The sequence below is a fragment of the Pieris napi genome, chromosome 4 (assembly GCF_905475465.1).
Source record: "Pieris napi chromosome 4, ilPieNapi1.2, whole genome shotgun sequence".
In the NCBI taxonomy this organism is placed as follows: domain Eukaryota; kingdom Metazoa; phylum Arthropoda; class Insecta; order Lepidoptera; family Pieridae; genus Pieris; species Pieris napi.
The window spans coordinates 12,594,344-12,607,371 of NC_062237.1; the positions used below are offsets into that span (position 1 = coordinate 12,594,344).

The following is a 13,028-nucleotide window of genomic DNA, read 5'->3' on the forward strand; positions in this document are numbered from 1 at the left end:
ACAATAAATGTGTCTTCCTTTCATTATAGATTCATGAAATTATGGAATAGAATTTATTGCACATTATAATACACTGATCTAGGGATTTTCTCTTTATCTTGTCATTGTCACTTGTCAGTTGTCACTTGACAAGTGTAATAGAATTGTAAAAGAATGAGGGTAGTAAGACGTATATAAAATAAAATGGTAACTGGTTGATGTCCATATATTTAAAAGATTTCTATATACCCTACCAACGCAAATAATAAAACATTAATTCAAATAATTAAATATTATAAAAGATTATTGATTTTTTCCAATAACCTTAAAAGCTAGCTAAATAAGATAATACCTGCAGTTGAGTTTCATCATCGGAGGCAGAATACGAAGTTCCACCCGTATCACCTCGAATTCCGTCTTTCCACAACTGAAGGTTTTTAATCACCACTGTGTATAACCTGCCTGCTGAAGTATTTCCGAACCAATTCGACTTAGGGTCCTTCAAAAAACTACCAATTCCTTAAAAGCCGGCAATGCATTTGCGAGCTTTCTGGCAATGTGACTGTCCATGGGCGGTATCACTTAATATCCTCTGAGCTTCAGTCAGAGGGCTCATCTTACGTTAACTATTTCGCTTTAATCGATAATTTTGATCGATTATTGTGCGCACTTTAACTCCAACACTTTAAAGTGAATTATTATTTTATTGTGTGATTTCTATCCCGTTTGTTATGTCAAAAAATCTAAGTCAAATATCAGTTATTGATTCATTTACACAGGGACCAAACTTTTTAAATTTGTTTTTATTTTCTTTTTAATAATTTTTTTTTATAATTATATATATATTTGTAGATTAAGAAAATTATAAATACTGTATACTTGATTGTAAACTATACAATATTTATTCATAATCATTTAAAAATCATTTATTCATATAGGTAACACAATGTACACTTATGAACGTCAAAAAAGAAATATACATTAAATGCTTCTAATTTTACATTTGCTGCCAGTTCTCAAATCAAGGGCGTAGAACGGAAGAGATGAACTGGCAATAAAATCCAGGTACTCAGCAATCCAAGAAACTTAAACTCGTACGAAAATTGGTTCAACGATTAGTCTACAATGTAATTGACCGCACATCGCAGTCTTCGTAATGACATTAAGTGATCTGATTTTCTGATTCAATGATACTTGATTGACAATAAGGAGACATTGGATTCTAAATGCCTTCAAAATAACAACAGATAATGCCCCAATATCTCATACATTCACACATACTTAAGGTACAAGGACTTTTGTTTGATTAGAAAAAAAATCAGTGGCGCTACAACCGCTTTAGGTCTTGGACTCAGATTTCTGTATTTGTAAATCTAATAGGCAAGAAGGTGACCAGCCTCCAGGCTTCCTCACGATGTTTTCCTTCACCGTTCGAGCGATTGTTAAATGCATATAGACAGAAAGTCCATTGGTACACAGCCGGGGATCGAACCTACTGGTACAGGATATGACACGTTTGACGAGTCTGACGGAGACCAGTAATGGAGAGGCACCAAAAGAAGTAGAAAAAAGAAACGTGTGTGTACTTATGTACACGCGTTAGAAGTTATACTTCTTTGTCGTAACAAGATAATTTCTTTTTCAGAAATTTTATTCTACGTTCGTAGAAAAAAAATACAGCAATAGTAAAAGGTATTTAATACATTGAAAGTTTTATTATAATTTATAACGCATTATCTAGTTAAATATCACAAAGTAAAATGTTGACTATAGCCAACTTCAAGGTGTCGGTTTTTTGTGACGATGTGCGCGCGCATTGTACAAATTTACTCTCATAATTTTTCCCTAACGGGCCAAATGAACTAACTTCTAAAATACTCCACCGTAATGCCTCCATCGTATTTGCGTATAAAAGTATTTATAGTCTATGCTTAGGGACGAATATGGTTAACGGGACTTAATAAAAATAATAGAAACAGGTATCTCTGGTGGCGCCAATGGATGCCTAGCTTAATTATCATGTATAATTGATTCGCTGCATTCCTAGTATGGCCTTGAGGGAATATTTCTTTTAAATTGTGTTTTTATTTAACGGAAACTTTTAATTAACTACATATTATAATATAATTTAAGTATTTTTTTGACGTTCATAAGATTACCTATATGAATAAATGATTTTAATTTGATTTTGATTTGATATATTATGTTCGCTTAGTGAGTTCACAGTAGCTATATTCTTATGTAGTAAATATTATATAATTTTGTTTTGTTTACGACATTAATATAATTCGTAAAATTATGTATCCTTAAGTTACTTTTTTATTGTAGGGCCGAACTCGTTGGAGGTAATGTTTATTTTAACATAGTACGGCATAATAATATGAGGTAGGCTTACGCACCCTACAATAAATAACTTGGTAAGATTTTGGCCTGTAAAGAAAAAATATCGCGTATATTCAGTAAGGAATAAAAACATAAATAAGGTCTTGTCAATTTATCTGCCGAGAACTTTTAATCTTTTAAATAATTTACAAGTAAATAAATCAATATATTGTGTATACGTATATAGACGCGTAATTTACATTAATGAACTAAAATTACACAATTGATAGCTACCACTTACAACAATAGCCTCGAAAGTCTAACCGAAGAACGTGTAGCACCTTATATTACTGTGCCATATAACCGGTATCAAATAGGAAGACAGTTTAACGCCAACGCTCCATGTCACCTCACGCTCAACGAAACGTTACAAACGAACTTTTAAACGTGCATTAAACTCTCAACTAAAACCTTTTTGTTTTGAAACTTTTTGCTGTAAATTAGTGTGTTCGAAATTTGAATTTGTGTTTAGTCTGTGGTTTAGTGAATTTTGTGGCGCGAGGCATGTGCATTGCCGAATGTGATTTTTTGATCGAGTTTTTGCATAAAGGTGAGTCTTGAAAGGTTCAATGACATTCAGTCTTTCTTTTAATAATTCAGAACTAATAATTAAATAGATTGCGCTTGTAAATATTGTTATAAACTAATAAAAAGTCTTACCATTTTTTTGAAGTAGGAATGAATTCAATGTTGCCTAATGATAATAAATCTAAATTGAAATTTATTATTTACTGAAAATACTCATTACAACTACATTACAAAAGTAATTAATAGTTTTTTGAACATATTAATCTAAAAGTTAATTAAAGCTTACTACGACCAATTATATTTTTGTTAGATTAGATAGTAAAATTCTTCATAATTAGGTAACACTTAACCTTCAGAGTCATCTTCAAGTTTTAGAAATGTTTACATCATTCGCATTCACTAAAAACCTTGTTTATTTTTTTTTATTCGCGCATAAATTCCACCATAATACATTTTGTATGAGTTAGCAAATTGGTTAGTACAAAATATTTTAGTAGTAATTCTTCGTAAGCTGAAATCCGTTTTGGTTATATTTTTAAATTTAAAAATTGTTTCTTTTAAAAAAGATATGGATGTCAATAAATAAGTATAAGTATTTCTTGAAATTAATTACATTTTAAACAGAACCTTATGTATGTTATATTAGAGTATATTAATTTTTCAATATGTTTTAAATTTTCTCAATTTCTTTTTTGCTGTTCGAAGGTTTCTCATAAGGCATCTTTGCACATTTTTCCATATGTTTTATACTATTTTAATTAAAAATGAACCTTATCAACCAAAACATAGCTATTTTCAATTCGTTTGTTTCATTTTCTGCGTAATATTTACTTAAATTTTGTTAATAAATTTTAATACAGATATAATTTAGTATGTAGAAACTAATGATAGACTAATTATATGCACAATCACAAACCGCTTATTAATAACTGTACCGTTTAAATGCGTAATTGACAGTTATTTACCGGCCAGTTAACCACATGCACAATTAACGCGATATTTATGACATTTTGTATAATACAGTGGGTTCGATTTCTTGCGAAACAAAAGCTTATAGGTTTCTAGGTGAACGGTGAACAAAGAACTGATTATCCAAATTTCATTGAGAAAAAATATCGAAGAGGCAGAGAGTTGAGAGATATTTATCAATTAACTTATGTATATATATGTCATAATGGCTAAAGATGCCATGAAACGTTTAAGCAACATCTGGAAGATAAGAGGAGTTGGTATCAAAACCAAAATCAGATTGATACGGGCTCAAGTATTCCTTATCATCCTATGTATATAGAGTAGACACGTCACTATCTTTGCTCGAGAAAGGCAAATGCCTGAGAGATGTGGTGCTGGAGACGAATGGTGGACTCCGACTACGGACTTGCCAGTCTCCCATATGCCCCAAGAAATTACATCATATTTGGGCCATTCAATGCGCAGAAGCGATGAGAACTTGGAGAAACTGATCTTGGTTGGTGACACGGAAGGCAAAAGATCACATGGCCGTTCACCAACCGGATGGATCGCTCATGTGAAAGACTCCTCGTCTGTAATAAGAGAGGCCCTTAAACCGGTGTAAACAGATTAGTAGGAGAGGTGGCACCAATTTTTGGGCAGGTATTTGAGGCAAGCTGAAAACTTGTCACATACCTCTCCTATTATATTCCAACACGGAATTGCAGACCTGGCTGGTGAGTAGCGGGGCTAAATCAACCCCTACATTTTTGAAAATATTATTTTTTTTTTCCCAAAAATATATTTGAGGCAATACGCAATTTATATATGTTGCAGTGTAATACTTAATAAATACGAAAAAAAATAAGCCAGACAATTTAATCGGGGCTTTAACATTACCAGACGCGTGCAAATATTTTTTAAAAAAATTATAAAAAATGTTTTTGAGGCAGCTTGAAATTTTAATGGAGTGTTATTTATAACTATAAAATAAAATTCCCAAAAAGACAGATCATTTCGGTAGGGCTTTCTACCTGCCAGGCGATCAAACAAATAATGGATGGGTACGGGCCTGTACTACTATAGACAAGCTGTAGTGTGAGAGAGAGCGCATATCGACAGCTGTCTTCGTTCTGGCTTGCCGCGTTACTATTGGCTCTAGTGAGGCCACGTGACTTACAATAACCCATGAGGTTTTTAGTTAGAATTTCGGAGTCGTTACTTTCAGTCGTATTATTCTACTAATGGTATTATTACACTATTTAAAACTCAAATAATTAGAAAATGTCTAGTGAAAAGTTAGTTTGTGTTATTTGTAAAAAAAATGATGCTAAAGTGATTGCTTTTGTGGAGAAAACTCTAAAAAAAAGTCAGGAGGTGTTAAATATCCGTAAACATCATAGGTTAAAATATAATCATATTGTTTTGCCCGTGATTCCTAACCTTTCAGATGGTTATCACACAAAAAATATAGTGAAAATACTGTGATTGAATCCAATATTTATACTCTTACAAAAGGTATTGTATTAATTTAATTATTTTTCAAGCATTACATACTTATAAATAAAATTAAGCATTTACAGCTCTTCTTTCTTCTGAATTAAAACAACATCTTTTAAGAACGCAATATATAACAAGCATTTGGAGAAATGCATATTTACGATTCCCCAGTTCTTTGACACCTAATAGAAACGGATGGACACTTAATGAGGATACGCTAGATTTTCACTGGTCTGACGGAGAGTGTATGCCGCAATTAGTATTCGACGCTGTTGTTCACGAGGAAAATAAAAATAACGATGATGAAAATCATACTACAGGTGAGAATAAATGGTTTATTTTTAATAACTGCTGCATTCAAATTTCTGTGATTAATTAAAAAAATAAATATCTATTTCTTTTCGCAGATGATGAAGAGGTTGCCGAATCTGATACAGATGAATCCGAAGATTCAAGTAGTTCTGATGAAGATTCTGATCCACAGACGAAAAATGATAATTTATCTGACGTGAAACGAATTTAATTTATTTCTAATTTTTTTATACTTAAATAATTGAAACACTGAAGAAATATTATATTTTTTTAAATCTAGTTTTGCGATTTTGTATGTTAATCATTGGTTTTTTTTATACGTAACCCTTATTAATTTTAAGATGAAAAAGGTTTTAAATTTCCGTATAAATTTTGACTTGCAATAATGTCAGAGAAACAATTTTTAGTTTTGAATGTAGGGGCAACAGTATGAATTCTGTACTGAATTTTTTTTTTAATTCTCTTCAAAAAATAAATATTTTTACGGAAATATCAAATATTTAACAATTCATTACGTTTAAATTCGCATTAAAATTGGCAAAATGGCTAATTTTTTAAGATAAAAAAGAAATCACAAAAATATCTCCCTTTAACGTCCATAAATCAATACAATCACTTTTATGCAAAATGTATTTAGTACAAATTCAGAAAATTTTATATTTTTTTACTCCGAAATTCTAACTAGAAACCTCATGGGTTATTGTAAGTCACGTGGCCTCGCTAGAGCCAATAGTAACGCGGCAAGCAAGAACGAAGACAGCTGTCGATATGCGCTCTCTCTCACACTACAGCTTGTCTATAGTAGTACAGGCCCGTACCCATCCATTATTTGTTTGATCGCCTGGCAGGTAGAAAGCCCTACCGAAATGATCTGTCTTTTTGGGAATTTTATTTTATAGTTATAAATAACACTCCATTAAAATTTCAAGCTGCCTCAAAAACATTTTTTATAATTTTTTTAAAAAATATTTGCACGCGTCTGGTAATGTTAAAGCCCCGATTAAATTGTCTGGCTTATTTTTTTTCGTATTTATTAAGTATTACACTGCAACATATATAAATTGCGTATTGCCTCAAATATATTTTTGGGAAAAAAAAAATAATATTTTCAAAAATGTAGGGGTTGATTTAGCCCCGCTACTCACCAGCCAGGTCTGCAATTCCGTGTTGGAATATAATAGGAGAGGTATGTGACAAGTTTTCAGCTTGCCTCAAATACCTGCCCAAAAATTGGTGCCAGCTCTCGGACCAGATTGTCCGCTTCAGACGCTTCCTTGCTGACCGCGACACTCAGACATGAGCTACCGACTGAAGAGAGAGAGAGAGAGATTAACGCAAGAAACACAAGAAAAAAAATAACATATATTTTGATTTATTATTTAAGTCTGAATACAGCAACTCTTAACCAATCAAAACACGCGAAACACGTCGTTCCGTTTGACCCAATCAATCGAATCTTACGTCTTTTGTTTTAGTCAAATTGGGCCATAATCCTATCGGCGATTACGGGACTTCGTACATAAATTAAAATGATTCGTCTAATTATTCAATCAAGCGTGATTAATCAATATTTATAACTAACGGATGATCTGCCAATACATAATAGAAAGGTTATCAAATGATTATGAATAAATAAATTCTTATAGGCATAATAAAGGCTAAAATTATTAGGGAGTTGAACAATTATAGAACGTTTATTACAACTTATTTATTAATACAAGTAATGTATCGTATATTATACACAAGTACACTTAGACTATGCGGTCAATATTTTTCGTAATTGCTGAATAGTTTCAAAAGGGTAGATTAGTAATTCTAATCCTAAATATTGATATAAAAAACAATAGCAAGAAAAATAATAAATGGCTCAAATATGTCTTTCCTCCAACTTTTGAGTTCCCTTTGGAGTAGACTCTTGGGCCGTGGTGTTCTAGTGCACAGGCGCTAATTAAGGATTTAAGTTTTCGACAGAGCTGGTGCTTTCCTCGCTCAACGAATAAGCATCGCAATACAGCGTGGAAATGTTGGCGTTCAATTTTTAATTATTATTATTATTAAGAATATTGTAAATACTGTATAAAACAATATTTAAATTAGCCATTTGTGCATTCTCCATACCCAATAAGTCACAATGAGCCTTGTAGATTAAATAAAATAGTTTCCTTGGCAATTCAGCGATTATAAGTTCATTGACGCAATAAAACTTATCAAGTCGTGAAAACGTGCAAGAATAAAGGTGCTTTGTATCGGCTTCGTATCAGTTGAGTCATATATTATGCTGTATTTGAGAGTTTCATAATTACAAATATATTAACACAGAACATTCTTATATGCTTAAAAGGAGTTTTAAGAATATACATAGCGCTAAATCACCTGCATCATGTGCACACACAAAACACACACACACACCTACTTACCTACACTTTCAAACTACATATTACATACATCCAAATTAGGGATTACGTATTTAATATTTTTATTGATTTTTTTCCTTTCGTAAATTTTGGCTATATGTTTAGTATAATTGTTCTTTGTTGTATACAATTTATGTTAGCTGTAGGATTACAAAATAAATAAATATACTAGTGTTTACTTCTAAATTAGGTCTCTTTAGAGATAAATATTTTTTTTTACAGAGTGACTATAGTCTTTCATAATATCTACATCAGTCTAATACTGCGTTTTAAGTAGTTTTTTGTTATCACAGCGTAATACCAATTTGAAAGCGACGAAAGAGTCAGTTAGTTTTTCAGAGGTATAATAATGATTTCGTTTTAATTATGATTAATAGACGAGAAAACATATGAAAGCTATATTTTCATGGGGGACAAAATACACTTATCAAAAATTAACATATTATAAAATGGTGCCTATATATTTCGTATAAGTACATATTTCGAGAAATAAATACAATAAAAATATAAATACATAGTTTATTCTTGTACATATAAGTACTGTTGTTTTTCGCGGTATGAAACTAGTTTAAAGCAAATTTAATTTATCTGAACTTCAGTAGATTAGATTATATTATAAGATTAATAACTTATGAGTTTGCTTATTGCATCGTCTGTGATATGTTATCAAAATATCACTTAACCGTGCAAATTATCGGCGCTAAATATCCTGTTCATATTTATTAAATATTGTTATAATAATAGCCTTTTAATTCAGATTTTACATTTAAACACGTTTCTATTTCAATCTTCTTTTAGGTATCTGTGTTTCTTTTTTGGGAAAGGCCTCCAAGTCCCGCCATTTCTCTCTGCACTGTGCTACTCTCTGCCATGTACCAAGCTCTTCAATGCTTTTGCTATTCTTGTTTCATCGGTCATAGATATTGTCTGACCGAGGTACGAGTATACAGCTACGTATTTTATAATACTGTTATTTAATAGTATTATTTCCTGTCTGGAATTGGTCATAATTGGGTTTTTTCGGCATTCATTATTATGTTATATACGCTTTATATTTAATCAAAAATTTACCAATCACTAAATAATTTACGATTTTCTATGTAATGTTTTAATTAGTATTATACATTGTTTACAGTAAAATCTATCGTCATATCGGTTACGAGTATAGAAGACACTATACTCGTAATTCTACATTTATGGCAAAGTTGTCCTACTAGACACTGTAATATCAATGTGAATGTTCACACTCAGTTCTATTATTTTAAGCAAGGACTCGTAACATTTATAACGGCGACAATGGAGTGGAGTTTACATGCACCTTAAGCAATGCTAATTGCAGTCTATCATAGATATGTTGATGAGTAAGCCAAAAACGAAAGTCATAATAAATCATTGACCGAAAATTTTCTCGCGTTAGGTTCATTTTCAAGTGTAATAAGAGTTTTAGATTTGCCGCCAATTCACAAAAACAAATGACAAATGAATTTTACTACATTAGGTTACCAAAGAGATAAATTGAAATTCAAAAAGTTTTCATTAGCAATGTTTCTAAATGGCCAGTTCTAAACATTTTAAGTGTTATACACGTATACCATAGAATGTTAAGCGCGTCGATTTTGGAGCATATTTTGACTTTTGAACAAACGGCCTTTTCCCAAGTATAACAATAGAACAAGTAGAGACAATAATACTATGACATCAGTAATTAAAATATTTACTTATGCTTATGTAAACATGATTCACGCGTCCTCATAATATCCTTATGTGTTTACCGGAACATTATTGAGGAAATAATAGTACTTGGAGGGCAATAGGAAAAATTTTGCTTAGTTTCATTGGCTTTAATAATTTTCTCACACAGAACCAAATGTATTTTATCTACAGACGTGAAAATCCTTGGTGTTTGGAGTGCTTTTTAATACCACTAAAGACGTTTTAAAAACAAAAACACAGATCTAACAAAAACAGAAAAATAACTGAATTCAAAGTTGAAAAGAAACATACCTTTGGCTACACGAATCAACCATCGAGAAGGTTTAATCTTGGTCTCCAGGCTCCAAGGTCAAACCTATATACATATTTATTTAAAAAATAAATGAAGATAATATAGAACAGACTTAATACAAGTTATATTGTTACAAATACCAAATTTTTGTGACAATATAAGTGATACTTGGTGGCTTAGATGGTCATGTAGCTGATAGACATAGCTGCATGACCATCTAAGCCACCAACGACCTCAAAATAACATAAGTACTTTGATTTTGCGACAGGATTTGATCTTGGAATTGGTGGAATTTCTTATTCTGCCTCGACGTCTAATAATGAAACTCAGCTGCAGGTATTAGACCGAACAACTCCTCTGAATAATCTCCATAGTAAATGCGGTAGAAGATGCAGAGTGACCCCACATCTCTACGCAACGCCAGAGGATCAAGCCGCTCGGAGAGGGATTGGTCGTCGACGATTCGAACTACTCTTCGTTGAATACGGTGTCAACCATTTGGTACTTAGGTCATAATAACTGTTCTAATATTCTTAGAATCTAATAGAGGATGAGAAAATCGTACTATCTATATGTAGGTACCTATATATTGAACGATTAATTAGATAATTATTTTATCGACTGATATAAGGAAGTACAAAAAGCAGCAAATTTGATTTCCCCACTTATAATAATTTCTTATTAAGCGATAATCGTTAAAGGATATAATTAGTTAACTGTTGTTTAAATGCATTCGCGTAATCGGAAAACATACATTACAATCAAATATGACATAGTTTACTCGGGAATAAAAATAAAAATTTTATTCCCGAGTTTCATGATAATTTTTCAATCTAATAGGCAAGTAGGTGATCAACCTTCAGTGCCTGACACACGCCGTCGACTTTTTGGGTCTAAGACATGTCGGTTTCCTCACGATGTTTTCCTTCACCGTTCGAGCGAATGTTAAATGTGCACATAGAAATAAAGTCCATTAGTACACAGCCGGGGCTCAAACCTACGACCATAGGGATGACAGTTGCACGCTGAAGCCATTAGGCCAATACTGCCCGGGAATAATATTTTTTCAAATCGATTTACTAGTCCAAAAAGTGCAAAATTACACTTTGTTAACCAGTTTTTTTAACTAAGGGCGTAAATTTCTCTTTGTAATATGTAACTTATTATTGTTATTGGACACAAGAATTTCCGTACCACAAATAACTGACTTAGTAATTGCAACAACAGATGTAGGTACTTAGGATTTGCATCACAATACATAATGAAAAGTGCAAGAACTTACCGCATGGGAAAGTTTTCTCGTATTCACATGATTGTTGGGAAAACTGTAAGGAAACGGTAAAAGGAAAAGTGCGTGGAAACGTCCGCCTAACCTTCCGTTTGAACTTGAAATCAAAGTCGAATACATAAAAACTATTTACGGAAACATCAAGTTATTTTCGCGCTTCATTGTCGAAATAAGACGAAATATATGAAATTTACGCACTTTATGAAAGGTCTTAATGAAACCTCTTTCAGTGTGATTTATTTTTAACTAATACTATTCTGTCTTTTCAAATATATGTCAGAAAGAAATAGGTTCAGTTAAAGACCGTTTGTTAAGACTGGGTTACTTTTTACTAAGACAGAGAGTCAGGGATGATACTTCCATCAAACTCGGCTCTCGGGTGTGGTTTGCAAATATTATAGTGAGAAACGTAAATTAGGATCTAAATGAATAAACATCTAAAGACGAACAAATTAACCAATTTCTTAATAACACTGGAAGGAACTAGCGTTTAAGATACGAGCTAAGCCTAGTTTAAACGCTATGTATATACACCATTTTAAGGTATTGGGATAGAACAGAAAAAGCATTGTTCTTTACTGAACATCAGAGTTTATTTTGTATCCTAACCACTAGTTAACAAAATAAATCTTATTACTTATTTAAACTACAGAGTTATATATTATGAAACCAAATTGCTGATTTTGGTTAAATTAAATCGTCAGATTACGTATAAAATTTATATAGACTATAATTCGTATATTACAACAGACAATAGCTTTTATAGTATAGTAATTAAATATAGTAGGTACGCGTAATGTTTGGTTAGGTGATATAAAACTATGAATCATAATGAGTGTAAATTATGCATTGTAATTTACTGATTTTAGCCGTACCAAAGGATTAAAAAAGATGTTTCTAATATATATAAAAATTATTTTTTAATACCGACCGATTTGGCTAATTATGATCTTGAAATATTTGTGGAAGTTTGAACATAATTAATAAGTCAAAATTCGAAAAATGTATATTGCATTTTCCAATGAAAACTTTTCCAATGAAAACTCAGAAATTTGTGTTTCATAGCTGTAGTATGAAGACCGGTCTCTTTGATCTGTATTAAGTTTTGCCACAATTACGTGATACGAAGTTCACCGGGTCATCTACTTTAATATGTAGAACCTCTTTAAGTCGAACCTGGATAAGTCGAAATAATCAATCTGCAAGCCGTTTTGGTTTACATCCACCTTAAGTAGAAAACTTGATAACACGATATTTTTGGCGTCTCCCTTGGTGTTTTAGTTAGAGAGGTTCTACTGTGTTCCAATGAGAACTAAGACAATGAAATCCCAAAACTTGATTAAAAATAGTAATAACTTATTACGTATATAAAAAGAAAACATAATTTATCTAATTTTAATGTAGAATATTCATCGTTGTTAATTTTAATACAATTATGTCACTTAATATTTTTTCCTTATACGAAATCTATATTCTACATAATAAAACAGCTACCACATAACATAACATTTAACATAACCAAAAATTTGATTATAATCTTTTATCGGGCATAAACGATAAGATACCGAAACATTATTGATAACAGATGGCAAGATTTTTAACATATGGCAAGATAATGTTTCTTGGTTCATGGTAAATGTAGAAATAGAACTTTAGAACTGAATAAGGT

The 13,028-nt window shown here is 31.6% G+C and overlaps 1 protein-coding gene and 1 long non-coding RNA gene across 6 annotated transcripts in view; both read left to right on the forward strand.

Annotated features, from left to right (window-relative positions):
• Positions 1-13,028, forward strand: part of LOC125048810 (unconventional myosin IC) — a 49,517-nt gene that overhangs the window by 4,980 nt on the left and 31,509 nt on the right. The window contains exon 1 of one of the 2 annotated variants that reach the window (XM_047647726.1): positions 2,680-2,911. The exons of the other annotated variant lie outside the window; for it this stretch is intronic. The gene's annotated coding sequence lies outside the window, so the exon portion shown is untranslated. Of the gene's footprint in view, positions 1-2,679; positions 2,912-13,028 lie in introns of those variants that run through there. 2 annotated transcript variants of the gene reach the window in all.
• LOC125048811 lies at positions 4,475-5,929 on the forward strand. Of its 4 annotated transcripts, none has more exons than XR_007116879.1 (3): positions 4,475-5,087; positions 5,415-5,660; positions 5,748-5,929. It is a non-coding gene; the product is annotated as an uncharacterized LOC125048811 (long non-coding RNA). The 4 variants fall into 4 exon arrangements; XR_007116882.1 differs by having other exon boundaries at positions 5,424-5,660; XR_007116880.1 differs by lacking the exon at positions 4,475-5,087 and adding an exon at positions 5,304-5,358.